Source organism: Zerene cesonia, chromosome 25 (genome assembly GCF_012273895.1).
Source record: "Zerene cesonia ecotype Mississippi chromosome 25, Zerene_cesonia_1.1, whole genome shotgun sequence".
In the NCBI taxonomy this organism is placed as follows: Eukaryota; Metazoa; Arthropoda; class Insecta; order Lepidoptera; family Pieridae; genus Zerene; species Zerene cesonia.
Window position 1 is genome coordinate 2,566,004 of NC_052126.1, and position 22,554 is coordinate 2,588,557.

The 22,554-nt window shown below is 32.7% G+C and overlaps 1 protein-coding gene across 1 annotated transcript in view; it reads left to right on the forward strand.

Moving 5' to 3' along the window:
- The first annotated feature begins 465 nt into the window (after positions 1-465).
- LOC119836804 (zwei Ig domain protein zig-8-like) overlaps positions 466-22,554 on the forward strand; it is a 123,763-nt gene continuing 101,674 nt past the window's right edge. Inside the window, exon 1 of the mRNA XM_038362272.1 lies at positions 466-687. The gene's annotated coding sequence lies outside the window, so the exon portion shown is untranslated. The remainder of the gene's footprint in view (positions 688-22,554) is intronic.

Genomic DNA, 22,554 nt, shown 5'->3' on the forward strand with positions numbered 1-22,554 from the left:
AAATATTTGACAGGAAAATACATTTTCAATATAATCAGATTTATATTTCACAAAAATATACGTTTTCTAGGGCAACTTTGAAGGTGAATGAGGAAAACTTTATTGAATTTAGAATCCATAGAAATCCGACGGATTTATTTAATCCAAACAATATTTTAAGGAGATGTAAAAATAATTATGGCTAAGACTAGTTGACTTATCTCAATAATCAAATCCTAAGCTTTTTCAAATAGCGCGAAACACGATTTTCATTTTTATACACATCATGCGAGCATGCGCACTACAAGCGCAATTGCCAGCTTACATCGGCGCACACATTCGTAGCATTCGAGAGGACACCGTCTGAAAATCACTGACACAAGCATCTGAAGTCATGCACACAAATGCAAGACCCGTAATAGACGTCCCGTGCGGACACGCGCCACGCACACATTTGAAACCTCACCCTGGCATTACTGTGTCCGTCAGTTGCCTCTGGAATTCGTGATGTACGGTCGTCTTGTTGTCTATGGAATTCGCATTCGTCTTACGGAATTGTAACTTCGTACAAGTTTCTGTGAGCGTAAGGGACATTGATAAGGGTTTTAGTGACTTGTGTTTTTAATTTTTGAAGTGTGTATGTGATGTGGATGTGTGATTACTTGTGATTTATGCCCGAAAAATAGTTTTTACGTGGATGATTATCAGGTAAGTGGTTAATTTAATTTTTACAGTCTACCGAAATAAAGTATTTCCAATGAATCAAAATTAGATATTTTTGTGGGGTGTCTTTTAAATAGTTACCGAGTAAAAGTGTATAAGATTAATAGTTAATGTTGTAAGAATGATAGTTAATTTGTGAACTTAAATAGATGATAAAAAATTACCCGTGATATATAATTTACCAACGATTGGAGCGAATGACATAATAATTACGTTACATATCTTCATCATTATAATATGTTACGAGTAATTATATTTAATTGTTATAATATGTGTTTTTTATGAATTTTTTAAATCTTTGTTTCACTAACTTTTTAGATATTTCAATTCATCTACAAGTATATATTTAGTTTTATAGTGGTGATACATGCAAAAAAATCAATATTGAAAATTGGAATATTTCTGCGTAAGGTATTAAATAATATGTTAAATTTTCTGAAAGCAATATTTGCCTCGAAACGTTTCGCCTATTTTATTGTTGGCAAGATCTGTGAGCGTGTAATATATTAACTTAATGTTTAAATCTGAAAGTAGGTCACATTTGCCTGAGTTTCATACGAAATTAAGAAAGAAATAAAAAGGACTTATTCACATTAAATTTTGCATAATGTCTGTATCATTTTCAGCAATTAGTCGCGTTGCTTTTACGCTTATATATGGTGCAAAGTGGTTGTGAAGGTAAAGGAAGGGACGGAACAGGACGTTGTATGTAGCATAAAGAATTCTAAATTCAAAAATCGGCTATGTTAAATTTCTGAGTCTTTCTAAATTAGTTTGAACGACAACATGAAGGAATATAGTTTTATTATTATGTAATATGATGGATATGTATTTTAGTAGCTAAAAATTATGTTTTTATAAAAGCTTAAGGGTTTTCCATGGAGCAATTTAATTTTTCAGTCTTGTTAATTAAATATAAGAGACAAGTACTAAGATTAAACATTGGCGAAAAAACTTCTCCATTTAATAATTTAATTTTCAATTGCTCAGTTGTTTAATCTTTAGTAGATATAGAGATACCTAGATGGATAGATAGGATCAGAGAATTCTCTAGAAAGCCTATTTGCATAATATTATTATGAGGTTTGACATTTCGCATAATACATACCTAATACATAAGACATTGTTAGGTTGTAATAGTTTTCGCCCGTGGTACATAATATATAGTCTAAGTCATTCGGTGAAATTGCAGCTTTGCGATCGTGAAAGAATTTTCGGAATCGGTGTAACAATTTTTGCGTGAAAGCGTTATAAATATACAAAAGTTTCATCTTTATAATATCAGTGTAGATATTCAATACGTAATACATACATGTGTAATAAAATTTTATATCTCGATTAATTCATTATATTCAAAACGTCATAATACATAATATAATGATTAATTAATACTTTTTCAAACATCGTTCGCTTTTTTAGGTATACCATTCTCTTAACAGCTCATATAATATATTTTTGGATTATGTCACTGCGTTATCTACCTCAATTTTTAATAAGAAAAATGTATTATTAATGGTTAATAAAATATTAATATAGTTCATTAAAGCGATCTCAACCTAATTGTAAAAGCATACTTGAATCTTACGTAAAATTACAAGGAAGGGGGCTGAACCACAATTCATTGTTAACAATAATCATGTAGGTTCTATTTAAGATAAAAATTGAATAACAATTGTATAGAGTAAGGACTGGTCTTGCGTTCCTCTTAATTAAATCCTTACTGATTTTGCAATCAATTCTTACTGAAATTGAATCGTAGGTTTAACATTATTCGCCCGATAAAATATTAAATGAGTATAATGCAGTAATACTTTCGCATTTATAATATTAGTAGGTATATAGAATATAAAATTTACCTGCTCTTGACCGACTTATGATAAATGAATCATTATTTTTTTAAGTGTAACTAAGCGCTGAATACCTTCCATTAAGAGGAACAAAAAAGGATGGTGTTAACTTTAAGTCAACAGCAAGAGCTGCTATATATATTTAATTTAATTATCAATTAATTATAATTTTAGACTTCAGCTTATTGCCCCTTGATAAAAGTTATCTCACCCACGCGTAAATTCGCAATACAGTTGGGGAGTTCTGGGAAAATTGTTACTTAGGAATTAGGATATTATTACCTACTATTTAACTAAAATATTGCTGTTAATTATATAGTTCCTGTAAGTATTGATAAAACTTTTGGTGGAAGGCATAATTATTGCGTAGAATAAGAGAACTTTATGAAAGAGGGATTGATTTCGTTTATTATAAACAATATTTTTAAACATTTGAAGAATAGTAAGATTCGATCATGAAGCGAGATTCGAACACTGCCTTCCCTGATCCCGGGCATAGACTTACCACGGGCATTGTTGTAATTTGGAAATGTAAAATAAAAATAAGGATATTTAATTAGTAACAACAATAAATGGCACTTACTGAATCTTAAAATTATGCGTATTTCAACATTATCTTGCTACCAAATAGAATTAGTTATTAGATATTTTTATATACACAACAAAAGAAAGATTTATATTTAAAATGTGAAAGTAACATTATTAGCCCATCAGTGTGTATGTTATTACGCCTAACCATTCTTTGTATAAAATTTGGTGCAAAGATAGTTCGATACCTAGGAAAGAAGAGATAGCAGATAAAAACTGTTTCATTCCGAAAAACCATCATTCTTTTCCTTTACATAAGCGAGCAAAACCACGGTTGGAAAACGAGTAAGAATATAAACAAGATAATTACCAACGTCAATAGAAAAAGCCGTTTTGCAAAATGCTCCTGAAATCAATTGTCAATCGCCGCATTAATGGGTCCTTTAGAAAGGGCGTGTCACTAATGGTCGGAAATACACCCTCAAGTGCCTGGATTTTGGAAGTGCTTAAGGTCGATAATGGCTTGCCAGGTGAACTAATGTTTCGAAAGGTTTCAAATACACTCCGGATTTAGGCCTGTTATCAAATGACATACGTATTGCATTGCGGTTTTGTGTCACGCCGCTAAATGACAAACGAATTTAAGGATAGCGTAGCTTCGAGAACATTCGGAAATTATTTTTTTGAAGAATAATGCCTAAAAAAAGCTCTTTTACATATTACTAGCTGACCTGGCAATCGCTGTTGTGCCTTAGTGTTATCATTTAGGGTTATGAAAAATAGATGTTGGCCGATTCTCAGACCTACCCGATATTAGTATAGATGCAGCCATTTCGGAGGAGTATGTTAATTAACATAGTGATACTATAATGCTTCGACACGAATTTGGCTAGCACACACCGAGGAAGTACCAAAACCCACAGAAAACTGGTATGAAATAATAACATGCTATTGTGTTTCATACGGTGCGTGGGGGAGACCCATTTTCTTTTCATCACCCTTCCCAGGCCATTCTTTCTTTCCAGTCATTAATCCTTTCTCTATCCCTTACCCCTTAAAAGCGGGCAGCGGAATCGCGGAGGTCTAAGCCTCTGCGAATGTCCATGGGCGGTGGTGATAGCTTACCATCAAGTGAACCACCAGCTCAGTTGCCCGCTATGACATAAAAAAAAGATTATATGTATATGTAATATACATGTTTGTAAAAGTTTACATCCTCAGCGGTTTGTTAGTATGCTATACGTAAGATGGCTTTGTCCTAAGTTAGTCGTAAAATAAAATTTATATTCTTTCCCTTGGGCAAGGGTAAGTAATTGAAAATAGCTGTACCGATTAGGCCCATAGGTACTTTTTAAAATTTTTAGCACAAGGTGACTTGTAGTACTTAGTGGAAGATTTTATAAAAGTGCTAGCTGCGCCCCGCGGTTTCTCCAGCGTAAGTCCGTATCCCGTAGGAATATCGGGATAAAAAGTAGCCTTTATGTTATTCCAGTTGTCCAGCTATCTACATACCAAATTTCATTGCAATCCGTTCAGTAGTTTTTGCGTGAAAGATCAAAAAACACACACATATCCTTACAAACTTTCGCATTTATAATATTAGTAGGATAGTAGGATAGGATAGAAGGATTTCTCGTATCAAAAGTATTACGTATCTGTAATGAGTAAGATGTATTTATATAAAACTTTATTGTACCTGAAAAGATACAATTAAATTTAGTTATTACCACCATGCACGGCCTTATCACTGAGCAGTTACCTCTACCAGGCAATCATGGAGAGAAAGGTAAAAAAGCGAAATATAAAATTTTCAGTTCAACAATTTGTATGCAACTGGTAATTGTTTAATATTTAACTTTCACTGCCACTGCGAGTATCCGAATGAAATATACATTCGACAAATCCGTATTGTACTGTGAAAACAACAACAGTTTCATCAAAATACGTATGAGTAGACCAATATATAGATTAATTGATGTTTCAAGTATTATTTACAATCTGCCAGACATTCATTGAAAGACCGATTTTAACGTTAAACAAAACGGGAATGGCGATAAATTTTTGCAATTCATATTTTTTTATGAAAGAATTTGCGATTGGAAAAACTGTTTTGGCCCATTTTATTTCACTTTAGTTACCATATTGTTCATATTTTTTAAGTATTGAAAATTCTGAAAAACCGTAATTTAAACTATCAGTATAATTAAAAAAAAAAGATGAAGTATGATAAAAGATAATTCTTATTAGACAAAACTTAATCGTTCTCGTATTTTCTTAGGTGGTAACTTAGAAGGCCACTTACCTTCAGTAAAATCCGTAGGTAAATGGCGTACTTTTTATCAAACACAAACAAATTAAAATAAATATTTGTATCGATCATTATTCAAGTACTGAAGTACATATAATAATTAAAACACTAGGATTCTGTAAATATATTTAGTATATATAAATATGTTTAGACATAAGTTTAGTAAGCTAAATCTTCTTAGTAATATTCTAAACGCGAAAGTTTGTGAGGATATATGTGTGTTTGTTGCTCATTCGCGCAAAAACTACTCAACCGATTGCAATGAAATTTGGTACGTAGATAGCTAGACAACTGGAATACCATATAGGCAACTTTTTGTCCCGATATTCCTACGGGATACGGACTTACGCGGGTGAAACTGCGGGGCGCAGCTAGTATTTGATATATTTAAATACTCGTATGTCTTACTAAATTTCTTAATAATCTGTGCCACGAAACATTAGGTATAGCGATATCACATGTTCGAACTTGACAAGACGTGCATACTAGTGTCGCTACAAAGGTAATTGTTCAACTCTGCTACTAACTCAGAGCTAATTTTCACGTACATAGCTAGTTGGCAAACATAGCATGATGAATTGCGGTACACTTGCAGCTGCAATGTAATCTAAAACGTGTGCTGATACGAATTAATAATGCCTTGCTACGAGATATTGGCTTGTTCTTACTATTGTAAGACGTTGAAGTTGGTACGTCATAGTTAGCTATTTACTCAATCGTAAGATGGTTTATTGTTTACTAGTTTTATCCCCTTCCCCCTATTGGTTTCACCCACGTATAAGCATGGCTAAATCAGGAAGACGTGTATATAGCATATTATGTGTTATTGTGCTGAGTTAGCTCGCTGCCACAGAGAAGTTAGTCTCAGTACATCATAGCTTCAAGTTACGTTCAGTAGTCCGTTGGTATGTACAGCAATACTTGTACACTATGGTCGAATTCTACTTCATAAAAAGCCATACTTTAGGAACAATATAGCATCCATTGTTTCCCATTTACAATCAATAGCAGCCTACCAATGCCCTAATTTTGGGAACGGTTCTTGAACATTCGCCAACGGTACATAAACATGGAGTTTTATTTATTTTTTAAAGCCCTAGATAAGTTAAGAGGATGACAATATCTATATAGGCATATTGTATAAAGGATTTGAAAAAAAATAACTTCCTAATAATAATAATATAAGAAAATATCGAATACAAAATAACCAAACTCATACAGACATAATCAGCTGTTTAAGTGAGAAAGAGTAACTAAATTAATATATACTTACGAGTATTTGCGATTACAATATTTATACTCGGGTTAACTTACATATATATAATATACAGTATGTTAACTTACTATAATATACAGTATATCTAATCATGATTTTAAAACGCTTGCAAAAACAAGATTGAATGAAAATTTCCCTATGAATTTGAGATGGTCGTGAAATATGCGTCTTAATTATGCCCTTGGATTATATAAGACCCTAAAGGTCGAGACTCTCGATAGCTTGCTCGGGTTTGATTTATTTTCGATGAGTAAGACGCTGCTTTAAATTGAAGCTAACTTATGAAATTTACTGGATCCAGAAAACTTTCGGTTAATTTAGTTGAAAATAAAATCGTAAATAAGTTCTTTTAAACCAAATGTCATGGTTATAGATATTGCATCAAAGTCAATAATATCACAATTGTTTAAAATAGATGCTAATATAAAAGATGTTTTTTTTTATATCACAACGGGAAAGTGAGCTGGTGTTTCGCCTGATGGCAAGCAATCACAACGCCCATGAATATTCGCAGAGCGAATTTTCTTCAACAACATTCTGTGAATGCGTTGCTCACTTTTAAGGGGAGACGGAATGGACTAGGAAGGGTGAGGAAAAGGAAACCTTGGCTAGGGCTTCACTATTTCAAGTCGGTTCAGATGCTTAAAAAATTGACTTTTGGAATATATCTTCGAAATAATACAGTTTTGGTAAGTTCATCACAAGGCGTTGGCTCTCTAAAAAGTGTCCTAAACATACCTTCCCTTTTTTAACGTTGACCTACTTAGATAATAAATAAGCAGGCAATTGCGAATCCAACTGGCCCATGAAGGGGACATATTCGATTATGAAATATACAATTTATGTCGTATTAAAAAAAATTCTTATTAGATCTCGTACAAACCAATTTTCTATGGAAGTTTTCATATTTATATACCTACTTGCAGAATATATTTTCTTCATTGTCTTATTTAAGTAGTTAAAGGGTTTACCACTTTGGAAGTTTCTCGCGCGCAAACGAATCAATTTAAAAAAGAAAATATAAGAAACTTATCCCACAGGCATGGGTTAAATGAATATTTTTTTTTAGTTTTATTGGAGATGGACTGAAAAAACTAGTTTGAGTGCAATAAACATTTTAAATTGATGTCTTTCGATATTCCAAAATATAATATCATTCAAGACAATAACTAAGATTTTGTCGATTAATTCAAATTGTGTACAACTTTTATTTTACCACCAAATGTGCATTTTTTTAGCAATCTAGATTTTATTATGATTTATCACGGTGTCATTACATAATCCGAACAGCAACTAATGTATAACAAATAAAAATTAAAAAATAAAAAATTAATTTATTGTGGGAGTCGAGCACGCTTCGGCACGAATTGGGCCAGCTCGGAAACATAAAACCGGCGTGAAATAGTGGCATGCCACTGTGTTTCGTACGGTGAGTGGGGGAGCCGGAGGCCCGTTTCCTTTTCCTCACCCGTCCCAGTCCATTCCTTCTTTCCAGTCGTTAATCCATTCCTTATCCCTTACCCCAAAAAAAACGGGCAGCGCATTCGCCGATTTCACATGTAATGAAAATTGAAATCATTTGCACAATCCTACTAATATTATAAACGTGAAAGTTTGTTTTGGATGGATGGATTCATGGATGTTTTTTACTCTTTCATCCGAAAATGTCTGATCATATCTGTTTGAAATTTGGTACAGAGATAGATTAAAGTCTGTATTAGCATATAAACTGATATATAATTCTCTTTTTGGATCAGATAGACTAAGTTTCTTGTGTTACATTGAAAAAATAATTTGGTTTATCATTTGTTTAAAAAAAAATATTTTATTATTACACTAGCTGCGCCCCGCGGTTTCACCCGCGTAAGTCCGTATCCCGTAAGAATATTGGGATGAAAAGTGGCCTATATGTAATGTCAGCTGTGCAGCTGTCTACGTACCAAATTTCATTGCAATCGGTTCAGTAGTTTTTGCGTGTACTCAAAGGGTGAAACGGGGCCATAACACTGTTCGTCTGTCTATCTGTCCGTCCGTCACCTGTATCGCATAAACCGTGATAGTTAGATGGTATTTTATTGTTATTTTCAGAGATGATGTGTTTCTAGATAGTTGTTTGATACTTTGTCAGTTGGTACATACAAAGCGTGTGTCACTTGGTGAAGTTGCTTTCTACTGGTGAAATAGTCGGTCCAGTAGTTTTTGTGTGAAAGCATTACAAACATACTTACATACAAATCTTTTCTCATTATAATATAGCTAATATAGCTTCGCCCCGCGATTTCACTCGCGTAAGTCCGTATACCGTACGAATAACGAGATAAAAAGCCTATATGTTATTCCAGTTGTCCAGCTGTCTACGTACCAAATTTCATTGCAATCAACAGCAGCAATCACACACACATCCTTACAAACTTTCGAATTTATAATATTAGTAAGAAAGATAAGATAATTATAATGATAAGTGCAACAGTTGGCACGGTTGTAAATGGAGTGGATGACGATTTGTTTTGCAGTTTCTCTTTAGCTTATTTGTATGTTACAGAGTCACGAGTCCAACTCGCACTTGACCTTTTAATATAAACGATGAAATATTTACGAATATGAATTAGTGCCGCACAATTTGAAGCGAGAGCGATAAAATAAGTAATATTTATTAGAGGTTCATGTCAAAATGGAACGAAAATAAATTTACTGCGTTTCATTATAAGTGTCGGTTTACGCCCCAGTTCTCCGATACTCTTTGTTTTGTTTTAATATAGCGTAATGGAAAAGAAATTTAGTTACTGTTAAATACTTATTTGATTGCTTGGCTCTGAAAGCTTTCTCACATTTCACGTCGCTTTGCTTGGATAACGATTATTAAATTGATTCTTGAACGAAATTGCGTTATTGAATAAATTGTGTAAATATATAATTATAATCACAGTCTGATTATACAGACAGTTGTTCAATGAAGACATTAAGACATAAGAATAGCTTTACTAAACACTTGACGCTCGTCTCGGCTCCGCCCGGACATCAAGATTCCTATAAGTTTTATCCCAAGAGAGCATTTAATCGGAATAAAAACTATACCATCACCGAAATCAGCTCATACCCTGTTTGTATACGAAATTTCATAAAAATTTGTTCAGTACTGCGTCATTGAGAGAAAAACATCCAAACCAACAAACTTTCACATTTATAATAGTGTGATTAGTGTGATAGTGTGATAAATATAACACTGACTCCTACGTGTTTCCAATGTTTCTCTAACGTCTGATTTCTTTAAAATGTTTGCGGGCAAACATAACAGTTTATCGGGTTCCTTACCCAAAAGGTGCGAATGGAGAACAGTTACTAACAGCCGGGCATATGGTCTCCGTTTAAGACGCACTTTAATCCCGTACGACAAAAAATAAGCTCGGTACACACATTAAATTCTCTAAAGGGCCTCTGCGTGCTGGATCTGTGTCCCCACGTAAGCCTTCCAAAAGACCGGGTGCTTTCCTTCTGGAGGTACGAGAATTATGGAGAGATACACATAATAATAATAAATTCTTTATTGTACACCAAAACTAAAATAACAGAAAACAGCACAAAGAAATATTAATAAATATAGTACAAAGGATAGCAACTGAGCACTTTGTAATATATATGTTTAAAATAAATATATAATGTACTTATATATTTTTGCACGAATATATACATATAATAAGTATATATGTATATATATTATGTATGTATTCGATGCGCAGTAGGTATCACTTGTCTGTAAGAATGGTATAACCATACGTTTAAATTTCTAAATAATCATTTTATTGTAAAGTTTTCTGCGCAATACCCCAATTTGTTTATATGCTCTGATAATAAACCTTTTTAAATTAAATTGAAGATTCAATATTAAAAGGTGCTTTTGAACAATAAGGAAAGTTCCGTGTTTATTTCTGATATAATTTAAAATAGTAGTACATAGGATATATTTTATATAGTGTGTTATACCGGTCCATTTTGAAAGCAAACGATCAACCTTCTTACCAATAAACTTTACAGTATTTACACTTTTTATCGACCGAAAATAAAATCTCGATCATAAATAATTTCTATATCAAAATACGATAAGGAGTATCGAGTGAGATAAAATATTAAATTTGTGGTAAGAGCAATCGTTGAAGGCCTTGAGAATTGGGATATTCATGACTGCAAATATGATCAGAGTTAAGCTAAGTGGTTCTATCTTGCTTTACAATTGGTGGCTTTGAGACATGCCTTCGTTGACGTGTTTAAAATATTTTTATCTTGACTGGGGGAGGTTTATGTCCAACAGGGGACGTCTTTAAAAGTTAATAAAAACCCGTAGGTATTTAATTATTTCCATAGCTCAAATGGTATTCTGCCAGTTACATAAATGCCAAGTATATTGAAAAACATGGGAATATCTCCTTTCTAACGCAATAAAATCATCAAATTCGGCTCATGATCGACGAAGTTATGCAGGAACAAACATAAAAAATATGTACGTACGTACAGTCGAATTGTTTAACCTTTATTTTCAAAAGAAGGTGGTGACTACCGATAAGTAATGGAAAAGATCCTGGCCAAATTTCGAAATGTAGTTCGATAAAAAATAAAAATGGCGATTGCTCGACATTTTGTAACAAGTAAATAAAAGTATTTAGGTAAAGTGGTTTTTTTTATTTTTTGGTAAATATTTACTCCATGCGAATGTCAGCGTTGTTAAAAACTTTATTTCTCCTTTCAGTTTTTTGTCAGTATTGTGATAAAGGTCGCGTCATTTTGTCAAAAAAATTTGTTTGCTTTCTGTTTACTTTGACATTATACCCTCAGGACTTCATATTGTATCGCGAAATATTTGACGTGTCGCATTTTAATGAAAAAAGTTGAAAAAATATGTTTGCTGTTAATAGTCAGTATAAGCGTATAATTTGAATATTAAAAATGGTTTTCTATTGTTACTGTTTATTTCATAGGTTTCGTAGCTTTATATAGAACATTCGCGGGTTAAATACTTGTCCCAGGAAAAATATAACAAATTTAAACAAAAGTCAATAGGTACTTATGTAAAACTAGCTTTCCCCCCAATGTTTTCCCCGCATAGTCCATGGAAAAGTCAAAGATTTTTACGGCATAATTATCGCTCTCGTGAGATTCCCGGGATAAAACTATCATGTAAGAAGAAGTGAAGAATAGACAAACATAGACAGAGTTACTTTCGTATTTATAATACCATGGTATAGCAGCCATGCAATAGCATTATTAATAAATAACAACACATCTTTTAAATAGTACTAAATCAAATTGTCCATTAGTTTAAACCAAAGAACGACTTAACCAGTGATGAATTTAATGTATTTCACAGTTCCCAAAATATACCCACAATAAACGTAACGGAAAGAAATCCTATCATTTCAACTCAAAAAATGGTATGTCATAAAGAATGAACCCGGAGTTAAATGCTAAAATTGTTTTCTGTTTTAATAAACGAGAGGCTTTACGCTAAGAAGGCAATCTCTCTTAGCAATGGTATTGTTATACTTTGTTTCAAACGAAAAATATTCTTAGACACTCCTCCTTTCGGGCTTGTTACAGAGCCACCCAAAATTAATATCATGATATTAAACGGGGAGTTTTATAAATAAGTTTTTGTTGCCGCAATCATTAGGATTCAACTTTTCCTACAAAAATTGTGACACTTCATTCTCATAGTTAGCTGTTCACACTAAGCGTACGTGTGGACGATTTTTGTACGTTTTTCATTTATTAAAACTAAATTATCTTTATCCAAGAGTAGATAGATGTAGCAGACCATTAAAATGTGCATTTTTAAATTAAATCTAGCCAGCAGCTTCACTTGCCTTTTATCAATATAACACATCCAGACTACAATCTGGCTGTGTGATTCTTCCTTAAGATGGTCATTGGAATATATATAGGCTTAATAACAATTACAGAATATGTCATCGATATAAGTAATTGTGTGTCTATGTGTGTGTTCCTTTTGTTGTTTGCAACACTTATACGCTATGTTTAGATACACATTTCTGGAATCGATCGAGAATATAATTTGTAATTTTGCTTCTTATTATCGTACCGATAAAACACCGCTATATATTTGAAGCAATTCGTCTGCTTTATTTTAACACCAGTAACTACCTAACGGGGATAATGTTATTTGTAATCAGATATACATATTCTAAACGGTATTCATATAAAAAATAATTATTAACTGTGTGTTAGCATCGATAGAATACAGAAAAACTTGAAGAACATTTTTATTTCATTTTATGTAATGCAACTAATAAATATTTGAAATATTTAAATGAAAAGAAAAAATCTTGCATGACATTAAATGTATTGCAGAGTAATAAAACGTTTAAGCCAAAAAGACATTAGGTGCATTATTTAATTTTTTTTTTTTTTCAATATACAAAGTTATCTTGTTAAAGTTAGTTGACTTTAACAAGATAACAAGCATTAATAAAAACAATTTATAAAAAAAAAACTTTTTTGAAGCTTGTGGAAAACTTTCACACATTTTTATTTAGTGTACGACTATACTAATTAAATAATAAGAGATTAAATTAATAATACATATGTGCCATTTTACAATCTATAATGAACTCAAGATAAGGTCAAAATCGTTTATTAATAAATGATTAAAAGCTGCATTCATCCTAACATCCACTAAAATTAGAACAGCAATGTTTATTCAAAAACGTTACATAAACCAACAAATCTGTTTATTTAACACTAACATTCCTCTACTGAAAGATCCACGAACGTTTCTATAAATTAATTAATTTTATCACAAACCGAGCGGCCGTAAGTGCCACAGATTAAATCAGATGATATGACGCAACGCTTATAGGCTAATAAATTTCGGTGCTTCGATATTTTATTACCTTCAAATAAGTATAATGATTACATGACCGTGACCGTTGGGAAATTGGTTTCAAAGTTTTAGATGAAGCAATGAAGGAAATCCATTGAAAGTTGAAAATGTTCCAACTTTTTCATTAAGCAGATTACACTATGGAGGTATCATTTTGGAAGATAGGGAATGCTTATTCGTCGGGTTAATTTAAAATATTCGAGTTACAATTTTCCAAAATTCTATCGAGACAGTTTCAGACCTTCTCCATGCTACACTGGTTAACGCGTGAGCGTAGAACCGCGGAGTCCTTGGTTCGACTATCAATAGGCATTTACAAAAAATATGTCTCGGTCCGACAGGATACAGAAGGCTTTATCACTGTTCTTCTATTAAAGAAACCTATCAATGAAACAGCATAACGCATCCGCTCTCACATCTCAATAACATACAATATGGGATATAGCCCAGAATGTAAATTTTGACTAGGATATTACAATAGTTTTAAGAAGGTTTAAGAGTACAGAATCTCTCACATTGTGTGAATTGCGATACCAAATTGTAAATACAACTTAATCCTCACACAGAACTCCTGCCGTGCCAAACCACAGTTCGGAGACTCCCCGCAGTGGTACAGATTTAATTCTCTGATATCATCTCTCCATTACAGAGTTTAAAGAGACATATTTATACATAATCAATATATTTATATCCAACCTCTTATTCCATACTAATATAGCTGTTTGGATATATTAATTGGGTTTCACTACAGTTTATTTCCCACAAATTATTGTCATGATTTTTGAAACCTATTTCGTCACCTTCCCAATTCATTAACATTTAAAACTACCTTTAACTAAACATACTCAGTCATTCAGAGAACACCACTATGTCATGACAATTAATCTTTTATTCTAACGTCATGTTTACATAACCCTCATACAGACAATAATGCGTATAACACGAGGCCATCATGTCATAACAGTCGTAAAGATACAAGATACAGAACCTCAGAAAATATGACCAGAGCTCGCATTACTTAATTAGTGGATTAGCTAAACGATCGTCTGTGTCATCACTAGCTTTACTTAATCTCAGGGTATACAGGGATCTTGGAGTGATATGTGAACGATGTGTAAACATCGGGATTCAATGGAAATGTTATATGAGTACTGCTAATGTTATGGGTATTAAATTGTGATTGAGTGAATTAAAAGTTGTAGTTGAAAGGGAGTCAAAGAATAAAATAAATGTTGAGTTTAGTAGTGCGTAGAGAATCAAAAAATTATCGACAGTTTCGTTTTATCAAGTAAATAAAATTGAGCAATTATTTGGAAAGCTTATTTGCTTTGAGGTAACACATTTGAATTTACATATAAATAAAGAAATATTTATCAAATGAAGCTTAAACGGTAATTTATAGAGGACTAGCTGCGCCCCGCGGTTTCACCCGCGTAAGTCCGTATCCCAAAGGTATATCGGGATAAAAAGTTGCCTATATGTTATTTCAGTTGTCCAGCTGTTTACGTTACAAATTTTATTGCAATCGGTTCAGTAGTTTTAGCGTGAAAGAGCAACAAACGCACACACATCCTCACAAACTTTTGCATTTATAATATTATAGTAGGATATATATTAGGGGAAACTTATTTCAACTAATTAAAATTAAACACGCCATTGAAGCTCATTATTTTACCAATCTAGTTAAATACGGAACAACTGTTCTATTTTAGTTTCTTTTAACTTGTTATTCGCCCCGGTCGCCCCGGCCTTGTCCGTTGTACATAAACATAACCTACAGTAGCACTTAAAGACCATGGGCATATCGAACGTTGAAATCGTTCAGAAATCGATCCAGGGTCTGCAGAGATAATGGTAATAAACAAACTCCAGCTTTTTATTATTAAAAATAGCCAGTGAAACCGGCAAATTGTTGTGTTTTCCATAAACAATATACTTCTAATTATAAACTTATTATAAGATTAATACTGGTCCTACAGTATTATTCGCTTCTGCGCGAACGAAGGACATTTAAATATTTACGCATAGAAGTATTTTCTGACTTACTGATTTCATTCCAATTTAAAGCTTCGCCCCTTAAAAATAACTCACATTTTCCAATAAATTATAATTTTCCAATACTTATTTCACCCACTTTCGTGCCGCATCATAATATAGATATTTTATAAGGATATAAAGAATTTCACCGGCAAGGGCTATTAAAGTAATCTAGTCGACCGCTTCGCTTTGCTGAAAGTTAATCCATTGGAAATGAATTAACCTGAATTACTGTTCTGATTTACACCGTTAAACCCGCTTCTATATTGATATCTTTATCATCTAATCTCATTATCTTGCCAAGGTGTAACTCTTTAACTTTAGAATATTAGATTTGTAACTTTATGTTGATTATTTCCTTTTGAAGGTGTGATACTATACCTTTCATATATTAAGAGCTCCAACTTCTAAATTGATGAAGGTAATAGGGAGTTGCAATTGTGTCTTAGTTATACCTAAAATTGAGTAAATTTCAACGCTTTTATTAATTAAGGATCTAGAGATGGAGGATTGCAATTGCGTCCCAGAGGGTTCTAGCTCCATTATTTAGATACCCACTACAAAATTGATTTAACATGGACTAAATTTAACCCGAACTTAGGACTTATTACATGGGGTTAGAGCTATTTGCGTCCCAAGGGGATGTAATCCCGCATTATTTTATCAACGCAACTAAACCTGTGTTTAACTGTCAAATAATGTACGTCTCTTACGGCCAATAAAAAATTCAAATTTAATAAATAGAACAAACACGAAATAACAAAACTTCTGTCCCATCACATGCAAGACCATAAAAAATCAATTTGCGAAATGCTTGTGTAAGTATCTGCTCAAGCCCTCTAGGGAAACGGGATTTCACTAAGACCCTTAAAATAAGAGCACGAAAAGAAAATATATTTATTTTAACACGTGTACACCTACGCACATGCGTAAACTCAAAATAAATAAAAAATAGACTTACTCGATACATCGACATTAAACAATTAGAAGCCTTATAGTTTATTGAACTTAACACCTTCTTTTCAACAGCGTGGTCACGGGGAGACTGCTCCCCGTGACCACGCTCGCTGTAAAGTGTTCGAAACGTCGGGTTAATAATATAATGAATAAATTGCGTTTAAAATCCGTTGAAAAGTTTTTAATTTCTAAATATATAATACTCGCGTAAAACCAAACACAAATTAACACCTTCTCTTTTACATTTTAACAACAACTTATAAGCGACATTGGTCCAGAAGTTCACGCATGAAAATGTGATCGAACGCAATCGAATCTCTTTTTCCTTTCCTTTTATATATAAAGGTAGTTATTGTAATTTATCTCACCTACTTACATATTATTTATGTGCTTCGGATTAAGAGATCTCACAGTGTATACTTCACTTGTATACAATAACACCGACTTACACACAAGAGTAGGTGATATACATTGTTATAATAAAAGGAACAGAAATAAAATTGAAATGCCTGTTTTCTGGCTTTCAAAAGCTTAAAATTAATTTACGGGACCAGGTACGCTTTTACAATAGAATTCCTCGTAGTATTCAAGAGTTTAATAGTCCTAAATTTAAAGTCTGTATTTAAAAATGTTAGTTCAGAAAGCCTACGAAAATCCATAGAATGTTGTCGCTTAAGAATCACAGGACACAATTAACATGATTTCAAAAATTAAACTATAGAGTCTTTTGCCAGTGCTGCTTTCCGAGACAGTTGTAAATGACAAAACTATGTTATGACGATACAAAAAACCTTCTAGAAGAAGTCTAATTGAATATATGTCTGAGTTTGAGGTGAAATTGCTTATATAAAATAAATCAAAAACAATCTACAAACCAAAGCATCCATAATTCAAGACATATATTACCCAGAATTACTTCGTAAACAGACACCTACACATTGTAAGGTCTTGTTTCAAATTACTAGTTGGGCTTTGTATTAAAATTGTTCAACGGCTGCTACCTCGCCTTTGTGACGACATATTTAATGTACAGTTAATGAGTTTCATTCCGTTGAATTGGGGATGTTATTTGGAAGACATTTAATTTATTCTTATTGAAAGTAATGACAAATAATGGGATGAAAACAGAAATGTTACATTTATATTGGAGTATAGTAAACTATTAATATAATCCTCATAGGAGGCCTTGTGTCCCAGAAGTGGGAACATATATGTGCTGATGATGATGATGATGATGATGATGATGATGATGATGAAACTAGCTTTTCACGCCGCGTAGTCAAAGGAAATTTGTAAAAGTAGCTTATATAACTTTCCAGACACAAAAAAATACATCATAAAATACTTCTTTGTGACGAGAAAGAAAGACAAACGAATAAACGCACTTTTGCATCAATATCATTAGTAAGGATGCGAGCAACACTTTGAATTTAAATTTGTTTATATAATTTAAATTTGTTTACAAATAGATAAATAAGGCCCGTTTCCTTTTCACCTCCTCACCCGTCCCAGTCCATTCCTTCTTTCCAGTCGTCAATCCTTTTCTTTTCCCTTACCTCTTAAAAGCGGGCAGCGCTTCCGCAGAGGCACCTCTGTGAATGTTCATGGGCGGTGGTCACTTGCCATCGGGCGAACTACCGGCTCAGTTTCCCGCTATGACATAAAAAATAATAATGTCGCAGCTACGTGAGTTCTAGCTCTTAACGTAATTTATATAAATTATAAATGAATTAATACTCATAGCGCGACAATTAACTCGCTTAGGGTAACTCCAATAGTAACTTGATAACCAACCCATCTCTGTACGTTACTCCATAACTATCCATACGAAAAATAACATCATTTAATTCATTGCGAGTTAGCAAGTAAATAAATATACACCCTGCCTCATTTATAGAATAAGATATTTGCGCAATCACTAATCAACACTCGGCTGAAGTAACTTTACGAACATTGAGGAAAGTTTTATAAATGTTCGTGATTTTCCTTCTTCCAAAATTAGGATCATTCGTTAGCCGTTTGTTAACGTAAATAAAACGAGACAAACAACAAAGCATTTAAAGAAAAATACCTTAAAAACATCATCTAAATCGCCACCCAATACGAAAGTAAAAATAGCTTTTACAACATTTTATAGCAAACCACCAATAACGGGAAACTACAAAAAGAGAATATGATAAATCATGTTTACAAAATAACATTTCGCGCCAAACATCCTTAATCAAGTTAATGCCACGTTATGAAATTGCTTACATAACTGGTTGCAAATATTTGCCTCAGATTTCCTTCATGAAAAACAAAGTTCCAGCAATGGTGAGGCTGACCCAAATTCCTGATTTTGGCGCGTCATTCGTCTTGTCAGAAATAAAGATATGGAGACCATTAACGGTCTCTCATTGATTTCTTGTTAATTGTGAACGTAATAGATGGGCGCTATCATTGTAATGCTGTGACCTGATATTTCAGTCACTGAATTAGGCCGATCTCCCCGTGGTTTTATTTGATTAATGTTCTTTTTTCCGATTGTAAGAAGTGATATTTAATTATCTATTCATTAATAAATATTGTACGTAAATATTATATGAATTACGTGTTGTAAATTGCTTACGCAATATGTTTTTCTACAACACATTTATTGATTTGTACGATACTAATAGCGTTTTGTGAAATTTCTCATTCAGATTGTACTTTAACAACAATAATTAGGTAGATCCTGTAAGTAGGATCGTTAAAAATTATATTTTGTTGTGTTTTTAATATTATCAATTGAATCAACCCTTACCCATTATAATTATAACATTATGGTAATAATGTTATTTTTAATTCAATTATCAATAATCGCAACGAATGAATGAAACAATATGTCAATATAAACACAGAGCACACACAAACACATTGATATCTTAATTTATGTCGTGGAATTTTAAATGCTCATTTTCCATTATCCTTAAGGGAGAAATTTAAATTCTCAAGCTCTAGAAAACATCCCTCTGTCATAATAAAACCCTTCCGTTACCAATTCACGTTGTACATTTAGAATTTATTTGCTTCTCCTTTACATTTGGAAAACAACCTTGCTAAAATCTATTCAGTTTCTAATGTAATATATTTCTCTAGAAAATTTCCAATAGCATTAGTGTTTTCTTTCGAATTACTTATCTATTCCTTTCTTGTGAATGTGATTTGTATGTTAAGAATTATTGTGAGAATAGAAAGAAGCTGTTACTATTTAAAACTATTTTAATTTTTGTTATCTAATGTTGAATGGGTGTTTTAGTCTTTTTTCTAAAGAGTAGTGATTTTTATGCTATTTTTGTTCTATTTTAGGAACGACGTTTATTATTATTTTTGTAAATGTTTATCTTTACAAGTCTTCTATTCTGTGAAAGAAAAGCAAAAACATATCAAATAACCAACGCTTTAATGGTAATTACATAACCTAAAAGACAAATTCATTTGCGAAGACTAATGCTGGAAAGAAAGCAATTAGCTAGTAATAAATGAGTGTTTTTCCACCACGTTTATATAATATTCATGCTCTATTTCGTACAAGCAAAAATAAATGAATTACGCTCACGGAATCTCAGTGAAATTCGTAATGAGCATTTGCGTAGGTAAATAGATTTACGTATGGGCATTTTATTCAAGGTATATTTGGCTGTAAAAGCTATTAAAATAAAACCGTTTTAACGAACCGTGGGTAACCCGCAAGCCAAATAGCAAATATACGAATGCGAACATAAAATAAATGCAAAACCCACGGAATTTTTTCGAATTGAAATATTTTCTCTTATTACCTATATTTGTTTTAATAACTATTTGTTGGTGAAATGTGTTTGACAATTGCCGATTGTTCGTTACTGCTCTTTTGTTGTGTTAATTTCTTATTTTACATACAATGTTTATTTTTGATTTGAGTTCGTGGCAATTTGGAAATACGAAATGGTAAATGATTGTTATTTATAATAGTAACAGAAGCCAAAACTTCAGAATTTATAGCAATGCATATGCTTAAAGGATCTCACATATCATAAGGAATCGTATAGGAAGGATTGAAGAGGGGAATAAAGGAAAGGAGTGGGAAGGAGTAGGAAGAGTAACGAAAAGGATCGGACCTCCGAAATTCCACTCACAATACAAAACGCAGTGCATTCACATGCAACTTTTTCACGCCTATGTTTTGTGATGGTGGGGTACCTTACCTGGTGCGAGGTGACCTAATTCGTACCAAAGCGTGCTAGACTGCCTCGATATAATTAAAGTGTTGCACTAATGTGCAAACCATTCATTTATATGAATGGTTCCTTACATGGTATGTTATATTTTAATATTGTTTTCATTTGCTTTTATAAAGACGTTTGTAGCTGACGCACAAAAACTTATAAATCTTTACTGAAATACCATTGACATTTCTAGATACTCTCCTAATACATAAAACTGAAATATACAAAAATGCATGTTTTATATGACCAGAATCTATAATATCGTTATTCTGACACATTAAGAAATATTTAGAATAAATGCTGTATTATATATATTATGTATAACTTTTATAACTAATGATCCACCCCGGCTTCGCCCATAGTACATGTACATTATTACTTTGTGGAGATGCAGCTTTCCAATGGTGAAATAATTTTTGAAATCGATATAACAGTTTTTGTGTGAAAACACTACAAACATATATGATACAAATCTCATATGCTTTGTTTATAATATTAGTTTAGAAGTTTATACGATAAATAAATTCATTAATTTAAAGCTCATAGGAAAACAATCACAGCTTTTTCCCCCAACCTCATTCCGACCAGTTGTTATTCTGTAGGATTAGAGGTAAGCCGTCTAGACCAAGCTGTATTATTCCATTGCATCTCGACTACCGTTGACGTGAATGTCACGACTAGGGATGTCATCACTTGGAACATGACTACGACTACGACCATCAAGGACTTTGGTGCATGATTTCGGAAGTCAAATGGGTGTAGCTATTAGGTTTTGTTTTGCAGGGGTTTATTATGAATAATTTTCATATCAGACGTTATTTCTTGAATTAATTGTCCATTCTGTGTCACTGTGTCCACGACAAATGAAATAACCTTTACATTAAATTAATAGTAGGGGGGATGTCAAAGCGATCACGATATTGCATTTGCGGCAGACGTATCTAACAGTAAACTTATTTGGCATGTATCGATCGAAATACTAATAATGCATTCAACATATTGATATAAATCAATTGAAATTCTTTGAACATTTTCTTGAAAGAGATTAGGATATGAGCAAGAGTTATAATAATATTCATATAGAATTGTTTTATGTAATACTAGCTGCGCCCCGCGGTTTCACCCGCGCAAGACCGTATCCCTTAGGAATATCGAGATAAAAAGTTGTCTATATGTTATTCCAATCGTTCAGCTGTCTACGTGCCAAATTTCATTGCAATCAGTTTAGTAGTTTTTGCGTGAAAGAGCAACAAACACACACACACCCTTACAAACTTTCGCATTTATAATATTAGTAGGAAATAGGATGTGAATGTACTATTAATAAACACCGCTAACCGGAGTCAATGGTTAAAATTAAACAGACGCCTTTAAAGTGCGATTCATAGCATCGAAGTTTATGGTTAATCCACGTATTGCATTCACAACTACGTAATTCGGGGTATATTTCTGTTGAATTTCTCAGGAAGATCACATATAGTGAGATCGATGCATTCACCGCAACTGCCTCATATCAAATTCCATCGTAAAGTTTACTACGATACCGTATGAGCAATGATTTATTCCGTGTCGTAAACCATAAAACAAAAATACAGGAAAATGATCTCTATTCCAGATAACTATAAGGCTATCTAGATCCCAGTATGAGTTATTACATTTTTAACATGAGGTGTATTATATAGTTGTGTATATTTAACGCTTGTGTTCTTATAAATACTTAGTCTGGCCATAAATACTGTTACACTTAATTATAAAAAAATATTACATTTGAATTTCGAATCTGT